This window comes from Pseudophryne corroboree, chromosome 6, assembly GCF_028390025.1.
Source record: "Pseudophryne corroboree isolate aPseCor3 chromosome 6, aPseCor3.hap2, whole genome shotgun sequence".
Lineage (NCBI taxonomy): Eukaryota > Metazoa > Chordata > Amphibia > Anura > Myobatrachidae > Pseudophryne > Pseudophryne corroboree.
In genome coordinates, this window is record NC_086449.1 from 761,263,845 (window position 1) to 761,284,223 (window position 20,379).

Genomic DNA, 20,379 nt, shown 5'->3' on the forward strand with positions numbered 1-20,379 from the left:
CATCGACTCCCAGCAGCAACAACAGCAGCGCCAGCAGCAGTAGGCGTTACACGCAAGGATGCATCGGAGGAATCCCAGGCAGGAGAGGACTCGTCAGAATTGCCAGTGACATGGCCTGCAGGACTATTGGCATTCCTGGGGAAGGAGGAAATTGACACTGAGGGAGTTGGTGGGGTGGTTTGCGTGAGCTTGGTTACAAGAGGAAGGGATTTACTGGTCAGTGGACTGCTTCCGCTGTCGCCCAAAGTTTTTGAACTTGTCACTGACTTATTATGAATGCGCTGCAGGTGACGTATAAGGGAGGATGTTCCGAGGTGGTTAACGTCCTTACCCCTACTTATTACAGCTTGACAAAGGCAACACACGGCTTGACACCTGTTGTCCGCTTTTCTGTTAAAATACCTCCACACTGAAGAGCTGATTTTTTTGGTATTTTCACCAGGCATGTCAACGGCCATATTCCTCCCACGGACAACAGGTGTCTCCCCGGGTGCCTGACTTAAACAAACCACCTCACCATCAGAATTCTCCTGGTCAATTTCCTCCCCAGCGCCAGCAACACCCATATCCTCCTCATCCTGGTGTACTTCAACATCTTCATCTTCAATCTGACTATCAGGAACTGTACTGCGGGTGCTCCTTCCAGCACTTGCAGGGGGCGTGCAAATGGTGGAAGGCGCATGCTCTTCACGTCCAGTGTTGGGAAGGTCAGGCATCGCAACCGACACAATTGGACTCTCCTTGTGGATTTGGGATTTCGAAGAACGCACAGTTCTTTGCGGTGCTTTTGCCAGCTTGAGTCTTTTCAGTTTTCTAGCGAGAGGCTGAGTGCTTCCATCCTCATGTGAAGCTGAACCACTAGCCATGAACATAGGCCAGGGCCTCAGCCGTTCCTTGCCACTCCGTGTGGTAAATGGCATATTGGCAAGTTTACGCTTCTCCTCCGACAATTTTATTTTAGGTTTTGGAGTCCTTTTTTTACTGATATTTGGTGTTTTGGATTTGACATGCTCTGTACTATGACATTGGGCATCGGCCTTGGCAGACGACGTTGCTGGCATTTCATCGTCTCGGCCATGACTAGTGGCAGCAGCTTCAGCACGAGGTGGAAGTGGATCTTGATCTTTCCCTAATTTTGGAACCTCAACATTTTTGTTCTCCATATTTTAATAGGCACAACTAAAAGGCACCTCAGGTAAACAATGGAGATGGATACTAGTATACAATTATGGACTGCCTGCCGAGTGCAGACACAGAGGTAGCCACAGCCGTGAACTACCGTACTGTACTGTGTCTGCTGCTAATATAGACTGGTTGATAAAGAGATGTCTATGTAACTATGTATGTATAAAGAAGAAAGAAAAAAAAACCACGGTTAGGTGGTATACAATTATGGACGGACTGCCTGCCGAGTGCAGACACAGAGGTAGCCACAGCCGTGAACTACCGTACTGTACTGTGTCTGCTGCTAATAATATAGACTGGTTGATAAAGAGATGTCGTAGTAGTATGTATGTATAAAGAAGAAAGAAAAAAAAACCACGGTTAGGTGGTATACAATTATGGACGGACTGCCTGCCAAGTGCAGACACAGAGGTAGCCACAGCCGTGAACTACCGTACTGTACTGTGTCTGCTGCTAATATAGACTGGTTGATAAAGAGATGTCTATGTAACTATCTATGTATAAAGAAGAAAGAAAAAAAAACCACGGTTAGGTGGTATACAATTATGGACGGACTGCCTGCCGAGTGCAGACACAGAGGTAGCCACAGCCGTGAACTACCGTACTGTACTGTGTCTGCTGCTAATATAGACTGGTTGATAAAGAGATGTCTATGTAACTATGTATGTATAAAGAAGAAAGAAAAAAAAACCACGGTTAGGTGGTATACAATTATGGACGGACTGCCTGCCGAGTGCAGACACAGAGGTAGCCACAGCCGTGAACTACCGTACTGTACTGTGTCTGCTGCTAATATAGACTGGTTGATAAAGAGATGTCGTAGTAGTATGTATGTATAAAGAAGAAAAAAAAACCACGGTTAGGTGGTATACAGTTATGGACGGACTGCCTGCCGAGTGCAGACACAGAGGTAGCCACAGCCGTGAACTACCGTACTGTGTCTGCTGCGACTGGATGATAAATGATATAAAATATATATATATATCACTACTGCAGCCGGACAGGTATATATTATATATTATATAATGACGGACCTGCTGGACACTGTCTGTCAGCAGAATGAGTTTTATTTTTATAGAATAAAAAAAACAACAACACACAAGTGAAGTCACACGACGAGTGTTTAACTTTTTCAGGCAATCACAATATAAGTATACTACTAACTATACTGGTGGTCAGTGTGGTCAGGTCACTGGTCAGTCACACTGGCAGTGGCACTCCTGCAGCAAAAGTGTGCACTGTTTAATTTTAATATAATATTATGTACTCCTGGCTCCTGCTATAACCTATAACTGGCACTGCAGTGCTCCCCAGTCTCCCCCACAATTATAAGCTGTGTGAGCTGAGCAGTCAGACAGATATATAATATATATAGATGATGCAGCACACTGGGCTGAGCCTGAGCAGTGCACACAGATATGGTATGTGACTGAGTCACTGTGTGTATCGCTTTTTTCAGGCAGAGAACGGATATATTAAATAAACTGCACTGTCTGGTGGTCACTCACTATATAATATTATGTACTCCTGGCTCCTGCTATAACCTATAACTGGCACTGCAGTGCTCCCCAGTCTCCCCCACAATTATAAGCTGTGTGAGCTGAGCAGTCAGACAGATATATAATATATATAGATGATGCAGCACACTGGGCTGAGCCTGAGCAGTGCACACAGATATGGTATGTGACTGAGTCACTGTGTGTATCGCTTTTTTCAGGCAGAGAACGGATATATTAAATAAACTGCACTGTCTGGTGGTCACTCACTAGTAAACTCTCTGCACTCTCTACACTTCTACAGTACTCCTCCTAGTCCTAAGCTCCAGTAAATCTCTCTCTCTTATAATCTAAATGGAGAGGACGCCAGCCACGTCCTCTCCCTATCAATCTCAATGCACGTGTGAAAATGGCGGCGACGCGCGGCTCCTTATATAGAATCCGAGTCTCGCGATAGAATCCGAGCCTCGCGAGAATCCGACAGCGTCATGATGACGTTCGGGCGCGCTCGGGTTAACCGAGCAAGGCGGGAAGATCCGAGTCGCTCGGACCCGTGAAAAAAAACATGAAGTTCGGGCGGGTTCGGATTCAGAGAAACCGAACCCGCTCATCTCTAGCAAATATATCACAATATATAGCCCCAGAGGCTATATATGTGATAAATACCCCTGCCAGAATCCATAAAAAAGCGGGAGAAAAGTCTGCGAAAAAGGGGCGGAGCTATCTCCCTCAGCACACTGGCGCCATTTTCTCTTCACAGTGCAGCTGGAAGACAGCTCCCCAGGCTCTCCCCTGTAGTTTTCAGGCTCAAAGGGTTAAAAAGAGAGGGGGGGCACTAAATTTAGGCGCAATATTGTATATACAAGCAGCTATTGGGAAAAATTCACTCAATATAGTGTTAATCCCTAAATTATATAGCGCTCTGGTGTGTGCTGGCATACTCTCTCTCTGTCTCCCCAAAGGGCTGTGTGGGGTCCTGTCCTCAATCAGAGCATTCCCTGTGTGTGTGCGGTGTGTCGGTACGGCTGTGTCAACACGTTTGATGAGGAGGCTTTTGTAGTGGCAGAGCAGATGCCGATAAATGTGATGTCGCCCCCTGTGGGGCCGACACCAGAGTGGATGGATAGGTGGAAGGTATAAACAGACAGTGTCAACTCCTTACTTAAAAGGCTGGATGACGTAACAGCTGTGGGATAGCCGGCTTCTCAGCCCGCGCCTGCCCAGGCGTCTCAAAGGCCATCAGGGGCTCAAAAACGCCCGCTCCCTCAGTTGGCAGACACAGATGTTGACACGGAGTCTGACTCCAGTGTCGACGAGGTTGAGACATATACACAATCCACTAGGAACATCCGTTACATGATCCCGGCAATAAAAAATGTGTTACACATTTCTGACATTAACCCAAGTACCACTAAAAAAGGGTTTTATGTTTGGGGAGAAAAAGCAGGCAGTGTTTTGTTCCCCCATCAAATGAGTGAATGAAGTGTGAAAAAGTGTGGGTTCCCCCGATAAGAAACTGGTAATTTCTAAAAAGTTACTGATGGCGTACCCTTTCCCGCCAGAGGATAAGTTACGCTGGGAGATATCCCCTAGGGTGGATAAGGCGCTCACACGTTTGTCAAAAAAGGTGGCACTGCCGTCTTAGGATACGGCCACTTTGAAGGTACCTGCTGATAAAAAGCAGGAGGCTATCCTGAAGTCTGTATTTACACACTCAGGTACTAGACTGAAACCTGCAGATAGTGCTGCTGCAGCGTGGTCTGTGACCCTGTCAAACAGGGATACTATTTTGCGAACATAAGAGCATATTAAAGACGTCGTCTTATATATGAGGGATGCACAGAGGGATATTTTGCCGGCTGGCATCCAGAATTAATGCAATGTCCATTCTGTCAGGAGGGTATTAGAGACCCGACACTGGACAGGTGATGCTGACTTTAAAAGGCATAGAGCCTTATAAGGGTGAGGAATTGTTTGTGGATGGTCTCTGGGACCTCGTATCCACAGCAACAGCTGGGGGAAAAAAAAAAATTTTTTACCTCAGGTTTCCTCACAGCCTAAGAAAGCACTGTATTATCAGGTACAGTCCTTTCGGCTTCAGAAAAGCAAGTGGGTCAAAGGCGCTTCCTTTCTGCACAGAGACGAGGGAAGAGGGAAAAAGCTGCAACAGTCAGCCAGTTCCCAGAATCAAAATTCTTCCCCCGCTTCCTCTGAGTCCACCGCATGACCCGGGGGCTCCAGAGGCGTAGCCAGGTACGGTGGGGGGCCGCCTCAAAAATTTCAGCGATCAGTGGGCTCGCTCACAGGTGGATCCCTGGATCCTTCAAGTAGTATCTCAGGGGTACAAGCTGGAATTCGAGGCGTCTCCCCCCCGCCGTTTCCTCAAATCTGCCTTGCCGACAACTCCCTCAGGCAGGGAGGCTGTGCTAGAGGCAATTCACAAGCTGTATTCCCAGCAGGTGATAGTCAAGGTGCCCCTACTTCAACAAGGACGGGGTTACTATTCCACACTGTTTGTGGTACCGAAACCGGACGGTTCGGTGAGACCCATTTTAAATTTGAAATCCTTGAACACATACATAAAAAAATTCAAGTTCAAGATGGAATCGCTCAGGGCGGTTATTGCAAGCCTGGAGGAGGGGGATTACATGGTATCCCTGGACATCAAGGATGCTTACCTACATGTCCCCATTTACCATCCTCACCAGGAGTACCTCAGATTTGTGGTGCAGGATTGCCATTACCAATTCCAAACACTGCCGTTTGGACTATCCACGGCACCGAGGGTCTTTACCAAGGTAATGGCAGAAATGATGATACTCCTTCGAAAAAAGGGAGTTTTCATTATCCCGTACTTGGACGATCTCCTTATAAAGGCGAGGTCCAAGGAGCAGTTGTTGGTCGGAGTAGCACTATCTCGGGAAGTGCTACAACAGCACGGATGGATTCTAAACATTCCAAAGTCACAGCTGGTTCCTACCACACGCCTACTGTTCCTGGGGATGGTTCTGGACACAGAACAGAAAAAAGTGTTTCTCCCGCAGGAGAAAGCCAAGGAGCTGTCATCTCTAGTCAGAGACCTCCAGAAAACAAAACAGGTATCGGTGCATCACTGCACACGAGTCCTGGGAAAAATGGTAGCTTCTTACGAAGCAAATTCCATTCGGCAGGTTCCATGCAAAAACCTTTTAGTGGGACCTCTTGGACAAGTGGTCGGGATCGCATCTTCAGATGCATCGGCTGATAACCCTGTCTCCAAGGACCAGGGTATCTCTACTGTGGTGGCTGCAGAGTGCTCATCTTCTAGAGGGCCGCAGATTCGGCATACAGGACTGGGTCCTGGTGACCATGGATGCCAGCCTTCGGGGCTGGGGGGCAGTCACACAGGGAAGAAATTTCCAAGGACTTTGGTCAAGTCAGGAGTCGTCCCTACACATAAATATTCTGGAACTGAGGGCCATTTACAATGCCCTAAGTCAGGCAAGACCCCTGCTTCAAAACCAGCCGGTACTGATCCAATCAGACAACATCACGGCAGTCGCCCATGTAAACCGACAGGGCGGCACAAGAAGCAGGATGGCGATGGCAGAAGCCACAAGGATTCTCCGATGGGCGGAAATTCACGTCTTAGCACTGTCAGCAGTGTTCATTCCGGGAGTGGACAACTGGGAAGCAGACTTCCTCAGCAGACACGACCTACACCCGGGAGAGTGGGGACTTCATCCAGAAGTCTTCCAACTGTTGGTAAACCGTTGGGAAAGGCCACAGGTGGACATGATGGCGTCCTGCCTCAACAAAAAGCTAAAGAGATATTGCGCCAGGTCAAGGGACCCTCAGGCGATAGCTGTGGACGCTCTAGTGACACCGTGGGTGTACCAGTCGGTTTATGTGTTCCCTCCTCTGCCTCTCATACCAAAGGTACTGAGAATAATAAGAAGGCGAGGAGTAAGAACGATACTCGTGGTTCCGGATTGGCCAAGAAGAGCTTGGTACCCAGAACTTCAAGAAATGATATCAGAGGACCCATGGCCTCTACCGCTCAGACAGGATCTGCTACAGCAGGGGCCCTGTCTGTTCCAAGACTTACCGCAGCTGCGTTTGACGGCATGGCGGTTGAATTCCGGATCCTAAAGGGAAAGGGCATTCCGGAGGAAGTCATTCCTACGCTAATAAAAGCCAGGAAAGAAGTAACCGCAAACCATTATCACCGTATTTGGCGAAAATATGTTGCGTGGTGTGAGGCCAGGAAGGCCCCTACAGAGGAATTTCCGCTGGGTCGCTTTCTGCACTTCCTACAGTCGGGAGTGACTATGGGCCTAAAATTGGGTTCCATTAAGGTCCAAATTTCGGCTCTGTCGATTTTCTTCCAGAAAGAACTGGCTTCACTGCCTGAAGTTCAGACTTTTGTAAAGGGAGTGCTACATATTCAGCCCCCTTTTGTGCCTCCTGTGGCACCTTGGGATCTCAACGTGGTGTTGAGTTTCCTGAAATCACATTGGTTTGAGCCACTTAAAACTGTGGATCTGAAATATCTCACGTGGAAAGTGGTCATGTTATTGGCCTTGGCTTTGGCCAGGCGGGTGTCAGAATTGGCGGCTTTGTCATGTAAAAGCCCTTATCTGATTTTCCATATGGATAGGGCAGAATTGAGGACTCGTCCCCACTTTCTCCCTAAGGTGGTATCAGCTTTTCACTTGAACCAACCTATTGTAGTGCCTGCGGCTACTAGGGACTTGGAAGATTCCAAGTTACTGGACGTAGTCAGGGCCTTGAAAATTTATGTTTCCAGGACGGCTGGAGTCAGGAAAACAGACTCGCTTTTTATCCTGTATGCACCCAACAAAATAGGTGCTCCTGCTTATAAGCAGACTATTGCTCGCTGGATTTGTAGCACAATTCAGCTGGCGCATTCTGCGGCTGGATTGCCGCATCCTAAATCAGTAAAAGCCCATTCCACAAGGAAGGTGGGCTCATCTTGGGCGGCTGCCCGAGGGGTCTCGGCTTTACAACTTTGCCGAGTTGCAACTTTGTCAGGGGCAAACACGTTTGCAAAATTCTACAAATTTGATACCCTGGCTGAGGAGGACCTTGAGTTCTCTCATTCGGTGCTGCAGAGTCATCCGCACTCTCCCGCCCGTTTGGGAGCTTTGGTATAATCCCCAGGGTCCTTACGGAGTTCCCAGCATCCACTAGGACGTCAGAGAAAATAAGATTTTACTCACCGGTAAATCTATTTCTCGTAGTCCGTAGTGGATGCTGGGCGCCCATCCCAAGTGCGGATTGTCTGCAATACTTGTATATAGTTATTGCCTAACTAAAGGGTTATTGTTGAGCCATCTGTTGAGAGGCTCAGTTATATTTCATACTGTTAACTAGGTATAGTATCACAAGTTATACGGTGTGATTGGTGTGGCTGGTATGAGTCTTACCCGGGATTCAAAATCCTTCCTTATTGTGTCAGCTCTTCCGGGCACAGTATCCTAACTGAGGTCTGGAGGAGGGGCATAGAGGGAGGAGCCAGTGCACACCAGATAGTACCTAATCTTTCTTTTAGAGTGCCCAGTCTCCTGCGGAGCCCGTCTATTCCCAGGGTCCTTACGGAGTTCCCAGCATCCACTACGGACTACGAGAAATAGATTTACCGGTGAGTAAAATCTTATTTTTTTCAAGTCAAGGTGTCGGGACACAGAGCTTAGCTCCACCCCCAACACTCCCACTAAGCTCCACCCCCGGGCTCTCATTGGCCCACAGCCTAATACATTGTAAAGCATGCGTGACCATCGTTGGGTGAAACCATTGATGGTTCCATGCCAGATGGTTTCACACCATCAATGTTACCCATCAATGGTACAATAGATGGTGACCATTGATGGGTAACCCACCGATGGCAATCCTTATCACACTGCAACACCCTGGAAGGGTGACATCCAAGTGCAGCGGGTAATCCCCACACCTCTGGCAACAGGCACTGTTTCCACTTCAGAATCAAGCCCAGCATTAATGAATACAAGACTCTGGGGCTAATTCAGAGTTGATCGTAGATGTGCAAAATTTAGCACATCTACGATCATTTAATCTGACATGCGGGGGAACGCCCAGCACAGGGCTAGTCAGCCACGTATGTCAGGCCCTATCCCCCCCCCCCCGCACAAGTACAAAAGCATCGCACAGCGGCAATACTTTTGTATTTGACAAGTAGCTCCCTACCTGCGCAGCTCCTGTGCGCTGGCAGGGAGCTACGTGTCGCATCCCAGGTCGCAGCGGCTGCGTGTGACGTCGCACAGCTGCCACGGCCCACCCCCCGCGCGGTCCAGGCACGTCTGCGTTGCCTGGACCTTGCCCCCAAACCGACGGGCAAACACCGCCGGCCCGACCCCTCCCGCCTAGCAAACGCCTCTGCCTGTCAATCAGGCAGAGGCGATCGCTGGGCTGAGATGCCGATAGCATCTCTGGCATGCACCGGCGCACTTTGGCGCCGGCGCATGAGCAGTTCAGACCTGATGCCCACGCACAGCAGCGATCAGGTCTGAGTCAGCCCCTTAATCTTACTGCATGCTTTTCTGCATAGTGCTCTTTAATCTTATGGTCACCGGCTTTTAGTGCTGTAGCAAATAAATACTCATAAAACAGACTTTTAGCACATTATTGAACATCAGAGTTTAGCTGCATCCCCCGAGCTATTTAAACACAAAGAAACTTACAATGAAATAAACATTAGCAATATACAAAAGTCATAATGAAGCTTATACAGCTCTCCATTCATTCTATCCATCATCATTTGGATTTCCTTTGATTATACAGTGCATGGGAATGGGCCTCCGTTGAGGAGGAATAAAAGTACATGCCTGAGCTGCTTGCAACAATGTTCGAGAGTCGATAATAAAGAAAAGCATATTTAATTTTTCTTCTTTGAATCAATGTTTTCTTTACATCCCTATTCATGTGCAGTGAAAGAAAATATATATTTTTTGTTTCTACATTCCAACAGCTCAGAAGCTTAAAAGAAATAATCTCAGGCAAGCAACGGAGGAATTATGTGGGTGTTAATATCCAATGCGTTATTTAAATGTTAATATTTTTCTTGGTTCAGAGAAAATGATGTGTATTATATGTAAATGTATAAGGGCTGGTGGGGGTAGGCGGGTGAAAGTTTTTTTTACCTCTGCCCTTTGATGTAGAAATTGTGATGACAAATAAATGGAAACAAGAAGTCGTTATTTACAATGGCTCATAATGCAAAAGCTAACTGTAAAGTAATATTCTGACTGCACAGAGATAGAATACAGCATTCTGGAACAGAAAAGAAAAGGACACATTATGCCGGACAAAGCGTGATGGAATAAAAAATGGTCTATGCCTGTTTTGGCTATGCTATGCTTGACCCTTTTTAATCACTTTAAACTAGAGATGAGCGGGTTCGGTTTCTCTGAATCCGAACCCGCACGAACTTCATTTTTTTTTTCACGGGTCCGAGCGACTCGGATCTTCCCGCCTTGCTCGGTTAACCCGAGCGCGCCCGAACGTCATCATGACGCTGTCGGATTCTCGCGAGACTCGGATTCTATATAAGGAGCCGCGCGTCGCCGCCATTTTCACACGTGCATTGAGATTGATAGGGAGAGGACGTGGCTGGCGTCCTCTCCATTTAGATTAGGAGAGAGAGAGATTGACCTGAGGCTGATACTGTAGAAGAGAGTGCAGAGTTTAGTGACTGACCACAGTGACCACCAGCAGTGCAGTTGTTTTATTTAATATATCCGTTCTCTGCCTGAAAAAAACGGTACACACAGTGACTCAGTCACATACCATATCTGTGTGCACTGCTCAGCCCAGTGTGCTGCATGCCTGCATCATCTATGTATATATTATATATCTGACTGTGCTCAGCTCACACAGCTTATAATTGTGGGGGAGACTGGGGAGCACTGCAGTGCCAGTTATAGGTTATAGCAGGAGCCAGGAGTACAAGACAGTCACATACCATATCTGTGTGCACTGCTCAGCCCAGTGTGCTGCATCATCTATGTATATATTATATATCTGACTGTGCTCAGCTCACACAGCTTATAATTGTGGGGGAGACTGGGGAGCACTGCAGTGCCAGTTATAGGTTATAGCAGGAGCCAGGAGTACATATTATATTAAAATTAAACAGTGCACACTTTTGCTGCAGGAGTGCCACTGCCAGTGTGACTGACCAGTGACCTGACCACACTGACCACCAGTATAGTTAGTAGTATACTATATTGTGATTGCCTGAAAAAGTTAAACACTCGTCGTGTGACTTCACTTGTGTGGTGTTTTTTTTTTAATTCTATAAAAAACTCATTCTGCTGACAGACAGTGTCCAGCAGGTCCGTCATTATATAATATATATACCTGTCCGGCTGCAGTAGTGATATATATATATTTTTTATATCATTATTTATCATCCAGTCGCAGCAGACACAGTACGGTAGTTCACGGCTGTAGCTACCTCTGTGTCGGCACTCGGCAGTCCATCCATAATTGTATACCACCTACCCGTGGTTTTTTTTTCTTTCTTCTTTATACATACATACTACTACATCTCTTTATCAACCAGTCTATATTAGCAGCAGACACAGTACAGTACGGTAGTTCACGGCTGTGGCAACCTCTGTGTCGGCACTCGGCAGTCCGTCCATAATTGTATACCACCTAACCGTGGTTTTTTTTTCTTTCTTCTTTATACATACATACTACGACATCTCTTTATCAACCAGTCTATATTAGCAGCAGACACAGTACAGTACGGTAGTTCACGGCTGTGGCTACCTCTGTGTCGGCACTCGGCAGTCCGTCCATAATTGTATACCACCTAACCGTGGTTTTTTTTTCTTTCTTCTTCATACATACATACTACGACATCTCTTTATCAACCAGTCTATATTAGCAGCAGACACAGTACAGTACGGTAGTTCACGGCTGTGGCTACCTCTGTGTCGGCACTCGGCAGTCCGTCCATAATTGTATACCACCTAACCGTGTTTTTTTTTTCTTTCTTCTTTATACATACATACTACGACATCTCTTTATCAACCAGTCTATATTAGCAGCAGACACAGTACAGTACGGTAGTTCACGGCTGTGGCTACCTCTGTGTCGGCACTCGGCAGTCCGTCCATAATTGTATACCACCTAACCGTGGTTTTTTTTTCTTTCTTCTTCATACATACATACTACGACATCTCTTTATCAACCAGTCTATATTAGCAGCAGACACAGTACAGTACGGTAGTTCACGGCTGTGGCTACCTCTGTGTCGGCACTCGGCAGTCCGTCCATAATTGTATACCACCTAACCGTGTTTTTTTTTTCTTTCTTCTTTATACATACATACTACGACATCTCTTTATCAACCAGTCTATATTAGCAGCAGACACAGTACAGTACGGTAGTTCACGGCTGTGGCTACCTCTGTGTCGGCACTCGGCAGTCCGTCCATAATTGTATACCACCTACCCGTGGTTTTTTTTTCTTTCTTCTTTATACATACATACTACTACATCTCTTTATCAACCAGTCTATATTAGCAGCAGACACAGTACAGTAAGGTAGTTCACGGCTGTGGCTACCTCTGTGTCGGCACTCGGCAGTCCGTCCATAATTGTATACCACCTAACCGTGGTTTTTTTTTCTTTCTTCTTTATACATACATACTACGACATCTCTTTATCAACCAGTCTATATTAGCAGCAGACACAGTACAGTACGGTAGTTCACGGCTGTGGCTACCTCTGTGTCGACACTCGGCAGTCCGTCCATAATTGTATACCACCTACCCGTGGTTTTTTTTTCTTTCTTCTTCATACATACATACTACGACATCTCTTTATCAACCAGTCTATATTAGCAGCAGACACAGTACAGTACGGTAGTTCACGGCTGTGGCTACCTCTGTGTCGGCACTCGGCAGTCCGTCCATAATTGTATACCACCTAACCGTGGTTTTTTTTTCTTTCTTCTTCATACATACATACTACGACATCTCTTTATCAACCAGTCTATATTAGCAGCAGACACAGTACAGTACGGTAGTTCACGGCTGTGGCTACCTCTGTGTCGGCACTCGGCAGTCCGTCCATAATTGTATACTAGTATCCATCCATCTCCATTGTTTACCTGAGGTGCCTTTTAGTTGTGCCTATTAAAATATGGAGAACAAAAATGTTGAGGTTCCAAAATTAGGGAAAGATCAAGATCCACTTCCACCTCGTGCTGAAGCTGCTGCCACTAGTCATGGCCGAGACGATGAAATACCAGCAACGTCGTCTGCCAAGGCCGATGCCCAATGTCATAGTACAGAGCATGTCAAATCCAAAACACCAAATATCAGTAAAAAAAGGACTCCAAAACCTAAAATAAAATTGTCGGAGGAGAAGCGTAAACTTGCCAATATGCCATTTACCACACGGAGTGGCAAGGAACGGCTGAGGCCCTGGCCTATGTTCATGGCTAGTGGTTCAGCTTCACATGAGGATGGAAGCACTCAGCCTCTCGCTAGAAAAATGAAAAGACTCAAGCTGGCAAAAGCACAGCAAAGAACTGTGCATTCTTCGAAATCCCAAATCCACAAGGAGAGTCCAATTGTGTCGGTTGCGATGCCTGACCTTCCCAACACTGGACGTGAAGAGCATGCGCCTTCCACCATTTGCCAGCCCCCTGCAAGTGCTGGAAGGAGCACCCGCAGTCCAGTTCCTGATAGTCAGATTGAAGATGTCAGTGTTGAAGTACACCAGGATGAGGAGGATATGGGTGTTGCTGGCGCTGGGGAGGAAATTGACCAGGAGGATTCTGATGGTGAGGTGGTTTGTTTAAGTCAGGCACCCGGGGAGACACCTGTTGTCGGTGGGAGGAATATGGCCGTTGACATGCCAGGTGAAAATACCAAAAAAATCAGCTCTTCGGTGTGGAGGTATTTCAACAGAAATGCGGACAACAGGTGTCAAGCCGTGTGTTCCCTTTGTCAAGCTGTAATAAGTAGGGGTAAGGACGTTAACCACCTCGGAACATCCTCCCTTATACGTCACCTGCAGCGCATTCATAATAAGACAGTGACAAGTTCAAAAACTTTGGGTGACAGCGGAAGCAGTCCACTGACCAGTAAATCCCTTCCTCTTGTAACCAAGCTCACGCAAACCACCCCACCAACTCCCTCAGTGTCAATTTCCTCCTTCCCCAGGAATGCCAATAGTCCTGCAGGCCATGTCACTGGCAATTCTGACGATTCCTCTCCTGCCTGGGATTCCTCCGATGCATCCTTGCGTGTAACGCCTACTGCTGCTGGCGCTGCTGTTGTTGCTGCTGGGAGTCGATGGTCATCCCAGAGGGGAAGTCGTAAGCCCACTTGTACTACTTCCAGTAAGCAATTGACTGTTCAACAGTCCTTTGCGAGGAAGATGAAATATCACAGCAGTCATCCTGCTGCAAAGCGGATAACTGAGGCCTTGACAACTATGTTGGTGTTAGACGTGCGTCCGGTATCCGCCGTTAGTTCACAGGGAACTAGACAATTTATTGAGGCAGTGTGCCCCCGTTACCAAATACCATCTAGGTTCCACTTCTCTAGGCAGGCGATACCGAGAATGTACACGGACGTCAGAAAAAGACTCACCAGTGTCCTAAAAAATGCAGTTGTACCCAATGTCCACTTAACCACGGACATGTGGACAAGTGGAGCAGGGCAGGGTCAGGACTATATGACTGTGACAGCCCACTGGGTAGATGTATGGACTCCCGCCGCAAGAACAGCAGCGGCGGCACCAGTAGCAGCATCTCGCAAACGCCAACTCTTTCCTAGGCAGGCTACGCTTTGTATCACCGGTTTCCAGAATACGCACACAGCTGAAAACCTCTTACGGCAACTGAGGAAGATCATCGCAGAATGGCTTACCCCAATTGGACTCTCCTGTGGATTTGTGGCATCGGACAACGCCAGCAATATTGTGTGTGCATTAAATATGGGCAAATTCCAGCACGTCCCATGTTTTGCACATACCTTGAATTTGGTGGTGCAGAATTATTTAAAAAACGACAGGGGCGTGCAAGAGATGCTGTCGGTGGCCAGAAAAATTGCGGGACACTTTCGGCGTACAGGCACCACGTACAGAAGACTGGAGCACCACCAAAAACTACTGAACCTGCCCTGCCATCATCTGAAGCAAGAAGTGGTAACGAGGTGGAATTCAACCCTCTATATGCTTCAGAGGTTGGAGGAGCAGCAAAAGGCCATTCAAGCCTATACAATTGAGCACGATATAGGAGGTGGAATGCACCTGTCTCAAGCGCAGTGGAGAATGATTTCAACGTTGTGCAAGGTTCTGATGCCCTTTGAACTTGCCACACGTGAAGTCAGTTCAGACACTGCCAGCCTGAGTCAGGTCATTCCCCTCATCAGGCTTTTGCAGAAGAAGCTGGAGACATTGAAGGAGGAGCTAACACGGAGCGATTCCGCTAGGCATGTGGGACTTGTGGATGGAGCCCTTAATTCGCTTAACAAGGATTCACGGGTGGTCAATCTGTTGAAATCAGAGCACTACATTTTGGCCACCGTGCTCGATCCTAGATTTAAAGCCTACCTTGGATCTCTCTTTCCGGCAGACACAAGTCTGCTGGGGTTGAAAGACCTGCTGGTGAGAAAATTGTCAAGTCAAGCGGAACGCGACCTGTCAACATCTCCTCCTTCACATTCTCCCGCAACTGGGGGTGCGAGGAAAAGGCTCAGAATTCCGAGCCCACCCGCTGGCGGTGATGCAGGGCAGTCTGGAGCGACTGCTGATGCTGACATCTGGTCCGGACTGAAGGACCTGACAACGATTACGGACATGTCGTCTACTGTCACTGCATATGATTCTCTCACCATTGAAAGAATGGTGGAGGATTATATGAGTGACCGCATCCAAGTAGGCACGTCACACAGTCCATACTTATACTGGCAGGAAAAAGAGGCAATTTGGAGGCCATTGCACAAACTGGCTTTATTCTACCTAAGTTGCCCTCCCACAAGTGTGTACTCCGAAAGAGTGTTTAGTGCCGCCGCTCACCTTGTCAGCAATCGGCGTACGAGGTTACATCCAGAAAATGTGGAGAAGATGATGTTCATTAAAATGAATTATAATCAATTCCTCCGCGGAGACATTGACCAGCAGCAATTGCCTCCACAAAGTACACAGGGAGCTGAGATGGTGGATTCCAGTGGGGACGAATTGATAATCTGTGAGGAGGGGGATGTACACGGTGATATATCGGAGGGTGATGATGAGGTGGACATCTTGCCTCTGTAGAGCCAGTTTGTGCAAGGAGAGATTAATTGCTTCTTTTTTGGGGGGGGTCCAAACCAACCCGTCATATCAGTCACAGTCGTGTGGCAGACCCTGTCACTGAAATGATGGGTTGGTTAAAGTGTGCATGTCCTGTTTTGTTTATACAACATAAGGGTGGGTGGGAGGGCCCAAGGACAATTCCATCTTGCACCTCTTTTTTCTTTTATTTTTCTTTGCGTCATGTGCTGTTTGGGGAGATTTTTTTGGAAGGGACATCCTGCGTGACACTGCAGTGCCACTCCTAAATGGGCCCGGTGTTTGTGTCGGCCACTAGGGTCGCTAATCTTACTCACACAGTCAGCTACCTCATTGCGCCTCTTTTTTTCTTTGCGTCATGTGCTGATTGGGGAGGGTTTTTTGGAAGGGACATCCTGCGTGACACTGCAGTGCCACTCCTAAATGGGCCCGGTGTTTGTGTCGGCCACTAGGGTCGCTAATCTTACTCACACAGTCAGCTACCTCATTGCGCCTCTTTTTTTCTTTGCGTCATGTGCTGATTGGGGAGGGTTTTTTGGAAGGGACATCCTGCGTGACACTGCAGTGCCACTCCTAAATGGGCCCGGTGTTTGTGTCGGCCACTAGGGTCACTAATCTTACTCACACAGTCAGCTACCTCATTGCGCCTCTTTTTTTCTTTGCGTCATGTGCTGATTGGGGAGGGTTTTTTGGAAGGGACATCCTGCGTGACACTGCAGTGCCACTCCTAAATGGGCCCGGTGTTTGTGTCGGCCACTAGGGTCGCTAATCTTACTCACACAGTCAGCTACCTCATTGCGCCTCTTTTTTTCTTTGCGTCATGTGCTGATTGGGGAGGGTTTTTTGGAAGGGACATCCTGCGTGACACTGCAGTGCCACTCCTAAATGGGCCCGGTGTTTGTGTCGGCCACTAGGGTCGCTAATCTTACTCACACAGTCAGCTACCTCATTGCGCCTCTTTTTTTTTTTGCGTCATGTGCTGATTGGGGAGGGTTTTTTGGAAGGGACATCCTGCGTGACACTGCAGTGCCACTCCTAAATGGGCCCGGTGTTTGTGTCGGCCACTAGGGTCGCTAATCTTACTCACACAGTCAGCTACCTCATTGCGCCTCTTTTTTTCTTTGCGTCATGTGCTGATTGGGGAGGGTTTTTTGGAAGGGACATCCTGCGTGACACTGCAGTGCCACTCCTAAATGGGCCCGGTGTTTGTGTCGGCCACTAGGGTCGCTTATCTTACTCACACAGTCAGCTACCTCATTGCGCCTCTTTTTTTCTTTGCGTCATGTGCTGATTGGGGAGGGTTTTTTGGAAGGGACATCCTGCGTGACACTGCAGTGCCACTCCTAGAAGGGCCAGGTGTTTGTGTCGGCCACTAGTGTCGCTTAGCTTAGTCATCCAGCGACCTTGGTGCAAATTTTAGGACTAAAAATAATATTGTGAGGTGTGAGGTATTCAGAATAGACTGAAAATGAGTGGAAATTATGGTTTTTGAGGTTAATAATAATATGGGATCAAAATGACCCCCAAATTCTATGATTTAAGCTGTTTTTTAGTGTTTTTTTAAAAAAACACCCGAATCCAAAACACACCCGAATCCGACAAAAAAAATTCGGTGAGGTTTTGCCAAAACGCGGTCGAACCCAAAACACGGCCGCGGAACCGAACCCAAAACCAAAACACAAAACCCGAAAAATTTCAGGCGCTCATCTCTACTTTAAACCAGAGACATTTACATTTTTGGAACTGAATGTGACAACTTGCTACACTTGTATGGAGGCAGGCAGGGGAATGGTTGCATAAAACACATTATTTACTGGTGTCTCAGAAATAGTGTATATTAGTTATACATATGTAATACCCCGGAGTATTACAAAATTTGGGACACCCTGTGTTGTTGTTTTTTGTTATAGTAAACTGCAGTACTGTCCCTATAGAGCCCTGTGGCTGGGTTCTTGTTGAACTTTATCTGACCCTGTCTGCTCTGGCAGGGATGATTTGGCACCACTAAAGTTAAAACTATTCCCCCCCCCTCCCACCCTTCCCCCGGCCAGCAACAGCCAAGCCCGGAAAGTTTGTCCCCTGTTGATTGGGACCCCCAGGTTGCAGGGCAAAAGACACCTGGGGCAGTTTGTTGCTGGGGTTAGGGGACCAGTGAGGACCGAGGGCAGGGGAGGTTCAGAGAGAGGGAGATCCTTAAAAAGGGGTCCCCAGCGTGGGAGAAAGGGCCGGGAGGACTGGGACTGAGCCTACCTGTGAGTCCAGCTATGTAGTGCCCCGCGGGAAAACAGTGATGCCCAGCCACCGCAGAGTGGAGCCACGTACCAGGGCCAGAGGAACAGGTGCAACCACTGGAGTCTACTGCACCCAGTCCAGGAAGCCGCACTGCCCAGCCGTAGGGGAGAACAAGCACCGGAGCTGACAGCGTGGAGAGGAGTGGACCAGTTACCCTGAGTGAGGAGCTCTGTGGAGGACGAGCCGTCCACGCCGCTGCCTGCTGGAGGAGAGGATTGCGGGGATGACTGGAGAAGTCCAGCCCGAATCCATACTGAAGAGGAGCAGGTGGAGGAATGCCCCCCCCCCCCCCCCCTCCCGAGGACTTCCCATGCAGCTGCTTCAATGCATAGGCGTGCTCAGCTAATTTTATTAGGGGGTGCTCCGCAGGAGGGGCATGTCTAGCACCGCCTTTTGGGCGTATCTAGCACTATTTTACATTCTCTCAGTAAAATCAGTGGCTTAATCTAATTTCTTCCTAGTTCCTAATAAGAAAGTAGATATAATACACCACAGAGAAATAAAATAAAACATAATAATGTGACCACCAACCAGTACTGACTGTCCGCTACAGCATAACCCTGAGTCCTAGCTGCGGATGTACCCTATCGTCGCTTACACTTCCCCAACCTATCCCTGACCCAGTGGCGGAACTAGATAGTGTTGGGCCTAGGTATAGTGGTAGAACGTATGCATTCCCCTCCCCACCCTCACCCCTTGCACCCCCAGCACCTACACCCCGATGTTGAGTGGGCCACTCTGAAAAGAACGGAAGATCTAGGGGGCCAAACATTTAAGTTTTAATATAACAAAAGTAAAGTTTAAAATATACACATGTGACATCAGAGCCACATCTGCCTCTTTCTATGCCAACAGTCGCCTCCTCCGCAGGACACCAGCATTTGTCACACGTCACCATGCTCACTGGCTACTGACAGTAGTGCCCCTTATTTACATTATGCCACACAGTATGAACCAAAATTTGCAATATGTCACATGGTATGAGACGCAATTCCCATTATGTCACACAGTATGAACCAAAATTCACATTACACCACACAGAATGAGCCTAACATTCACATCATGTCAAACGGTATGAGCCACATTCACATTATGCCACAGGGTATGAGCTGAAATTCACATTATACCACACACTGTGAGCCAAAAATTCACATTATAATACACAGTATGAGCCGAAATTCATGTTATACCACACAGTATGAGCAGAAAATTCACATTATGATAAACAGTATGAGCCACATTCACGTTACGCCAAATAGTGTGAGCTGAAATTCACATTATGTCACAAGGTATTAGCCAAAATTCACATTACGCCACACAGTATGAGTCGAAATTCACATTATGTCACATGGTATGGGCCGAAATTCACACTATGCCACACAGTATGAGACGAAAATTCACACTATGAAACATAGTATGAGCCGAAATCCACATTATGTCACACGGTATGCGTATAATCACTCATCAAAAAAGAAAAGAATGAGATCAAAAAGAAATGAAATATGTGGGTACACTCATAAAAAAAAGAAGAAAAGGTTTACACATATATATATATATATATATATATATATACTAGCTGAGCCAAGTATTCAGTAGTTTCCTGAGTGCACCTACAGACTATAAGTGCACATGCTTGGCTCAGCTTTTTATAAAAAAAAAAAAAAAACATGAAAGAAAAGAAGAATAGAAAGATTACATAATGTACATGGATGTACTGCTTTATATATATATATATATATATATATATATATAATTTTATTCCCCTTGGCTGGCCTGCCCCCCTCTCCCTCCCCCTTTCCCCTGCAGCATGCAGTGTGAGGTGACTTACTGCCTCAGTGACACTGACACTGGATGTGTCGTTTGGTCCGACGGCAGCTCCAAGTCCTCCTGAGTGGCGCGTGAAGGCAGGGAACCCGCACAGTGCACTGAGAGCGCGGGCGGGGAGGGAGGGCTTGTCACATCACGAGGCATAGTGCAACGTCAGTCAGTTTCCCCCCCTTGGCCGGACAGCGTCTACAGCGGGCACAGGCGCAGCGGGGTGGGAGGAGCAGTGCAGCAATGAGAAGTCCAGGTCTCAGCGGCATCTG